This window comes from Pipistrellus kuhlii, unplaced genomic scaffold (genome assembly GCF_014108245.1).
Source record: "Pipistrellus kuhlii isolate mPipKuh1 unplaced genomic scaffold, mPipKuh1.p scaffold_m20_p_1, whole genome shotgun sequence".
In the NCBI taxonomy this organism is placed as follows: Eukaryota; Metazoa; Chordata; class Mammalia; order Chiroptera; family Vespertilionidae; genus Pipistrellus; species Pipistrellus kuhlii.
Window position 1 is genome coordinate 69,090,552 of NW_023425404.1, and position 7,117 is coordinate 69,097,668.

General features: G+C 37.2%; 1 non-coding gene across 1 annotated transcript; it reads left to right on the forward strand.

Annotated features, from left to right (window-relative positions):
• The first annotated feature begins 3,176 nt into the window (after window positions 1–3,176).
• Window positions 3,177–3,338, forward strand: LOC118710878. The gene has a single exon (XR_004985580.1). It is a non-coding gene; the product is annotated as a U1 spliceosomal RNA (small nuclear RNA).
• The last annotated feature ends 3,779 nt before the right edge of the window (window positions 3,339–7,117 follow it).

The window sequence follows — 7,117 nt, forward strand, 5'->3', positions numbered from 1 at the left end:
TGCAAATAGAGAAGATAGATGTGCTTTCTATAACAGAAGAGTATATCCTTTTGTTTGCCTTGCTACTCCTCAAATGCTCCCCAGCTACCCCTCCCATAAACCTCTTTGAGCAAGCATCAATTAGAGATCTCCTGATAAGAAGAAGGAATATCTAGCTCAGGCAACTTTTTTTAATCAATATATTCATTATTTAGGGTATCTCTATTATCAAATTGTAAAGGTAGCATTGTAAATTATTTTCTTTGAACTATGTTCTGGGGCCTAGTATAAATCCTTAGTTGCATTACTTAAAATTAAGAAAAATGAGATCCTTAATTGCTTATAGGTAACATTGTTAGATACAATTCAAGAAAAAATAAAATTCTGTTGAATATGGACTCCCTTGCAGTCTGAACTGGGTCTATAAAATATTTGTTTTTATTAGTATTTTATAAACAGAGAAATATGACTAATTGGTTACACACTCATCTACATATATAAAAGCCTAAGCAACCATTTACAACCAGATGGACTGGTTGGTAGCTATGATGCACATCAACTACCAGGGGCCAAACACTTAATGCAGGAGCTGTCCCCTGGTGGTCAGTGCGCTCCCATAGTCAACCCCCTGCAGTCCCTACCCCCCATTGGTTGGCCCCAATTGGGACTGCAGGAGATGACCCCAATCAGCCTCAATTGCCAACCAGGCTGAGGGACCCCACCCGTGCATGAATTTATGCACCAGACTTCTAGTTTACAATAACAGTACAAATGAAACTACTTAGAGAAAACTTAGAGGAAAGTTAATAACAGACAATTTTCAGTTAGAACAAATAATTACAAATCATTGTCACAGAGTTCAAATACAGTTGGGGAAGGCCCATTGTTGATACAAATTTGTAATTAGCACCTGGTAGCTGCTCAATAAATAATTAGAACTAGCACTGATGTTATATAATGAGTTAGATGATTCCCTCTATTCCATCCTAGGATATAGTTATCATTAATAACATTGTTTTGGCAGGAAAATTTGGTTTCCAAACTTTAATTTTGGATTCCAATCACAGATTAACATGGGTGTTTCATAATAGCACTGAAGAAAGTAATGACCAGTAGCCCTGGATAGTGTGACTCAGTGCTTAGAGCATAGGCTTGTGCACCAAAGGGTTGTGGATCTCTCTCTCTCCCTCCTTTCCCTCACCTGCCCTTCCTTCCTTCCACTTTCTCTAAATATTAATGGAAAAATATCCTTGGGTGAGGATTCACACACACACACACACACACACACACACACACACACACACACAGTAATGGCCACTCAGCAAGCAAGAAAACCTCCAGTGCTGATTTTCCAAAGCTTCATGGCCACCATGAAGAGAAGAACCCTCCCCACACCTCACAGTCATGCCGTTGAGGAAAGGTGATTTGGAAATGATTTCCTTGGCTTAAAAGGAGGATCTCTGCTTCTGGTATATCTTGGCCTTGCTGTTCCCAGACAAGGTGTTACAGGATTAGTTTGTGATGACTGTTTGCGATTTCTCTGTTATGGATTTTTAAATAACATGTCCTTGGCAGGAAATACATGTCTTTAAAGGACAAACTCCTATAAAAAAACAATAGACAGTGTATTTGCCTTGAAGCTTGACAAGTGTATATTTATTACAAGTAGAACATTTTCAAAAGAAAAACATTTCTAGGTACTTATTCAGAAAAGATGTTTTATCAATGCTTTCCCCTTCTCTTGTTTTGAATCAATGCTCTTTATTATTTACTCTGAACATGACAAAAATTAGAAATAATAAATTCCCACAAATTTAAATTAATTAGAAGATCCAAAAGTTTCCTTGGCCTTTTCTTTTCCATCTTATTCCTTATGTATGTTCTAATTTTTCCTCATATTTAGTTACCAAATGCTTTCTTCATTGAATAATTACATTTCTATGTCTAATACTTCTTCTAGGATGAATTATACTTAAAAAATGTTCTTGACTCTTCTGCATTTTCTCTTTTTCCTTTAATCCTTCCCTAGCTTCGAGTCAGGAAACAAATATCTACTGGTCTACATAACAAAAACTTATGGTTCCTAAATACCAATCCATGGACCAGTGCTGTTACAGTTTCTACCATCTGTAGAAAAGTGATAAACATAACATGTGTGCATGCATGCATGCCACACACACACACACACACACACACACACCCTACTGGTATAAAGGTGCCAAATGAAACTACCTTTTCTTGGAAAGCTTGTTCTTTAATCTGAAATTATGTTCTTATACTTTTTAACTTTTTAAATACTTTTCCTATTATATACTAACTAGAGATCTGATGCACGAGATTCATGCACTGGAGGGGAGAGGTGGTGTGGAGGGGTCCTTCAGCCTGGCCTGAGCCCTCTCACAGTCCAGGCCTGCTGGGAATTGGGCCTAAACTGGCAGGCAGACATCCCACTCACAGTCTGGGGCTCTCGCAGCCCAGGACCCCTTGATCCTTACTGCCTGCCTGCAGTGGAAACTGGAGAGGCTCCAGCCACCACCCCTGCACTTGCCAGCTGTGAGCCCAACTTCTGGTTGTGTGGTGCTCCCCTGAAACTCACTGACCAGCAGGGGGCAGCTCCTGCATTGAGTGTCTGCCCCCTGGTGGTCAGTGTACATCATAGCGACCAGTCATTCCGCTGTTCGGTCTATGTGCATATTGTGCTTTTACTATATAGGATGGAAATGGTAGTTTCTTTACTATCCTGGCTTACAGAGAGTAAATGTTTTTATTATTTGTCAAAATAACTTGGCTATCCTCAGAATTTAATTTTTGATTTTCAAAACTTTGGGGAGAAATTTCCCTAGTCTTTGAAATTCAACAGTCTGGGAGCCACTCAAACAAATAATTGACTTGACTCGTCTTTGTTAACCTCTTTGCAATGCAATCCCTCTATTTCATTTACTTAATATGTTATTTATTTAATTAAACTTATTAGATGTCTTTAATTCCTTTAATTCCTTTCCCTTCAACAATCACACCATAGAAGTAGAAAAATTAGAATGTTTTGTTTTAATCTATACAATGCTTAAACTATATCAGGTAAAGATAGGTGCCTAATTAATACTGTTCAAAGCTGTAGAAAATCTTGTTTCCATTTCAAAAATACTGTAGAAAAATTATTTTGTTTGATAGAATAATCTATTTAAAAAATCAGTATGATACTTACCTGGCAGGGGAGACACCATGATCACAAAGGTGGTTTTCCAGGGCGAGGCTATCTATTGCACTCTGGATGTGCTGACCCCTGCAATTTCCCCAAATGTGGGAAACTCGACTCCATAGTTTGTGGTAGTGGGGGATTGTGCTCGCACTCTCCACTCACAAAAAAAAAAAAAACAAAAAAACAAAAAAAAATCAGTATATTTCTAAAATGCTATAAAGAAACAAACATGAGCAACACTGTGTGCTAATGTCAAAATGAAGTTAGCAATAATTCAGAAGAAATATGTAAGAAGGTGAATGTTATGTTCGGTAATAAACAATAATGTATTCACAGGGGTTATGGCTAAGCTACTTTACTTTTTTATTAAACACTAGACAATTCACCTCTGAAGAACTAAGCAACTACTAAATCAATTTAATGTAAATTTGTTTTGGGTGCTAAGAGTCCTGAATTTCACTTCTAGTTCCATTATTAAGAAATTGTGTGACCTTGATAAGTTATTTCACTGCCCTGAATCTTAACACTTTTGTACATAAAAGACAAGGCATATCATCTAATTCTTTGCAATTATAATGTTAAAAATAACCTCTACAAAGGAATTCTACCATTTTCAATAACACAGATGGACCTAGAAGACATTGCACTAAGTGAAATAAGTTAGACACAGAAAAAAAAAGTACTGCATGACCTCACTTATATTTGAAATTTTAAAGCATCAAACTCAAAATCAGACAGTAGGATTATGATTGCCATAGACTAAGGAGTGGGAGGAATAAGGAGATATTGGTCACAGGATATAAAAGTTCACTTATGTGTGATGAATAAATTCTGGAGATCTGAAGTATAGCATAATGACAATAATTCACAACACTCTATTATATACTTTAAGTTTTCTAAGGGTATAGATCTTAAATCTCCTCAAAACACATACATAGAGACAAGTCACTATGTAGAGGTGACATAATATTTTAGCTTAATTATAGTGATCTTTTCAATGTTATATATAGACATCAATGTCAAGTTGTACACTAAATATATATAATTCCTATATGTAAAAAGTACCTTAATAAAATTATTTTTTAAAGAAGAATGAAATTCAGATTCTGCAAGTTTATTTGAATAAGCAGAGCTGAGATCTTGAATTATGGGATCAATAACTCCAAATCCTGATATTACAACCTCCTGGAATGGCACCAATTATCTGACTGGTTGTAGCATAATTTCTAAAAAGTCATCACAGTACTTTTTAAAATCTCTTTAAGAAAGCATGGCGCAGAAACAGGTTTGGCTCAGTGGATAGAGTGTTGGCCTGCGGACTGAAAGGTCCCAGGTTCGATTCCGGTCAAGGGCATGTACCTTGGTTGCAGGCACATCCCCAGTAGGGGGTGTGCAGGAGGCAGCTGATTGATGACTCTCTCTCATCGATGTTTCTAACTCTCTATCCCTCTCTCTGCCTCTCTGTAAAAAATTGATAAAATATATATTTTTTTTAAAAAAAGAAAGAAAGAAAGCATGGCATAGAATCATTTAAGAAGGAGGATTTTTTTCAAAGTAAAATAAAAGATAGGGCACAGGAACTTTTAAATGGCTTGGAATCACTGTGATTAGACAACTCCTATAAGAGTAGAATAGTAATACAGTTATGAATATAGTCCCTGGTGACTTACTGCTTGACTCATCCAAAATTGTGCCCTTTCCACTCCAGTTAAAATGTTATCTCCCATCAAAATATGACACCCAAAAACAACATGCCAGTAACTCTAGGCCTTGGGGAACTACAATGAATATCATTCAAATTAATTCTGACTGACATTTTGGTAAATCACCTCTCGAAGTCAGGAAGGGAACATTTTAAAGCACTTGACTAGTGCCAAAATAGTCAGGAGTAAACCCACATTTATTACTCAGGAGGCAAAGTGCCAGCAGACTCTGAATCCAGAAAAATGGCAGCCACATCATCTCAACTGGAACATGAGTGATGGGTCTTTGTCAATAACATCAAGTTAGCAATTCCCACTATACACATGGTTTAGCAGGTAAGATATAGAATTAGAAGTACAGTTCTTATGTGCATTCATTCATATTTTAGAAAGATAGCTCAATCATTTTAATAAAATTAATTCTCAATCATTCTCAATAAAATTAAGAGCAAAGCTTTGGAATCCACAAGAACCTATTCAAACATGGATTCTGCCACTTATCAGCCATTGAGCTTCAAGAAAGTTAATTTCTCTAAGCCTTGGTTTTCTGAAATGTAAAATATAGGTGATAAAAACTTATTTTATATGGCCAATCGCTAGACTAAATGAGATGGTGCATATGCACTGTTCAGCAAAATGCTGGGCATAACTGAGCAAAAGTTAGCTGTTGTTGCTATATGTATCTAAAATAGTTATAGCTTGAGCCCATTATACTTTCATTATAAATGGGACCAATTATAAAATAATGACCTAGGATTATATTTGTATATAATAGTTCTGTTTGTGTATAATAAGCCTTTCAGAGTGAAGACGTTAGTATTTATTGAGCATTTACTATGCCAGACATCATGTAGGGTCCTTTACCTATATTTATACCCATCGGCTCATTTAATCTTCTAATCACAGAGATACTAAGATTGAGAGAGTTTATAACTTTTTACCCAAGGTGATACAGCTAACAGTTGTTAAAGCCAGGATTTGTCCGTAGATCTGTCTTCAAAGCCAGTAAATCTAACCCTACATCTTATTTAGAGATAGCAAAACTGTTCATTGAGCTGAACCTCTTTCAAACCCATGCCCTTCTGCCCCATCCCATTGACATTGCTCTAGTTCAGGTGCCTCTTCATCCCTAATCATCTTTGCTATGATAATAATGATCTACCTGGGCTCTTCTCCAGCATTTGCTTGTCCCGATTCACTCTTACTTCCAGCTGCCAGAATAAACTTCCTAAAGTTCAGCTTCATGTGTGGTACCCTGTTTCTAGTCAAGGAATCCCCCTATTGAGAAAATCAAGTCCAAATGCATCAGACTTTCCTTCAATACTCTCAATAACCAGGAATCACTCCTTCTTTTCAACCTCATTCCTAATCAGTGCTGCATTTTGGATATAAGTGCTCCAGTTGACCTGGATGACCCATGGTTTCCTGGAGAATGCCAACTATCCTGGACAACCTTACCTGCCTTATTTGCTGCATTGGACAGCTCACTGCTGATCTTTCTACTCCAAACCTCCTCTCATCCGGCCCCATCAAAACCTTACCCATATTCTGTGGCTCAGCATCAACATCATTTCATTAATCAAATCTTTTCTGATCAATCAGCATTCTTTGTGATCATTACCTCTTCTCAATATCCACAGCTCTTTATTTTTGCCTCCATCATAGCACTTTTCATTTTCTGCTCTGTAGTATCTTAGGCTGTCACTTTCTTGAAAGTAGACACCGAGTCTTCTTTATTAAACATCCAAGTGATTTGAATATAGTAATAGTTACAACCAATACTTATATATCACATTATATTTCAGGCATTGTTCTAAGATATTTTACATATATTAACTCAACCCACCCAACAAACCTATTAGGTAAGTGTGGTAGGCAGCCTCTGCGATGATCTGAAATGATCCTAGGATTCACACCTGTCTGTAACCAGCTCTTTTTGCATGTAGGCTGGACATAGGAATTTGATTCTCATGAATACTTTGGAATCTCATTAATCTGGAATTGGGGCCCACCTCTAACAATTCCTGCCAGGGTGACCTTAGGCATCTGAGTTTAGGGACACAACACTGAGCCACAGCTACCATCAGTGTACAGAAGGACTAGGAAAGGGAACTACCCTCGGGGAAGACTAGGTTTTGTTTCTGGCATAATTAAGTCGCTTGGAGTAGTGTCTGGTCATGTGCTCTTGAAGGCCTTGCTCAAATAAATTCCTTGTGTTTAACAAGGTCTTTCTTGG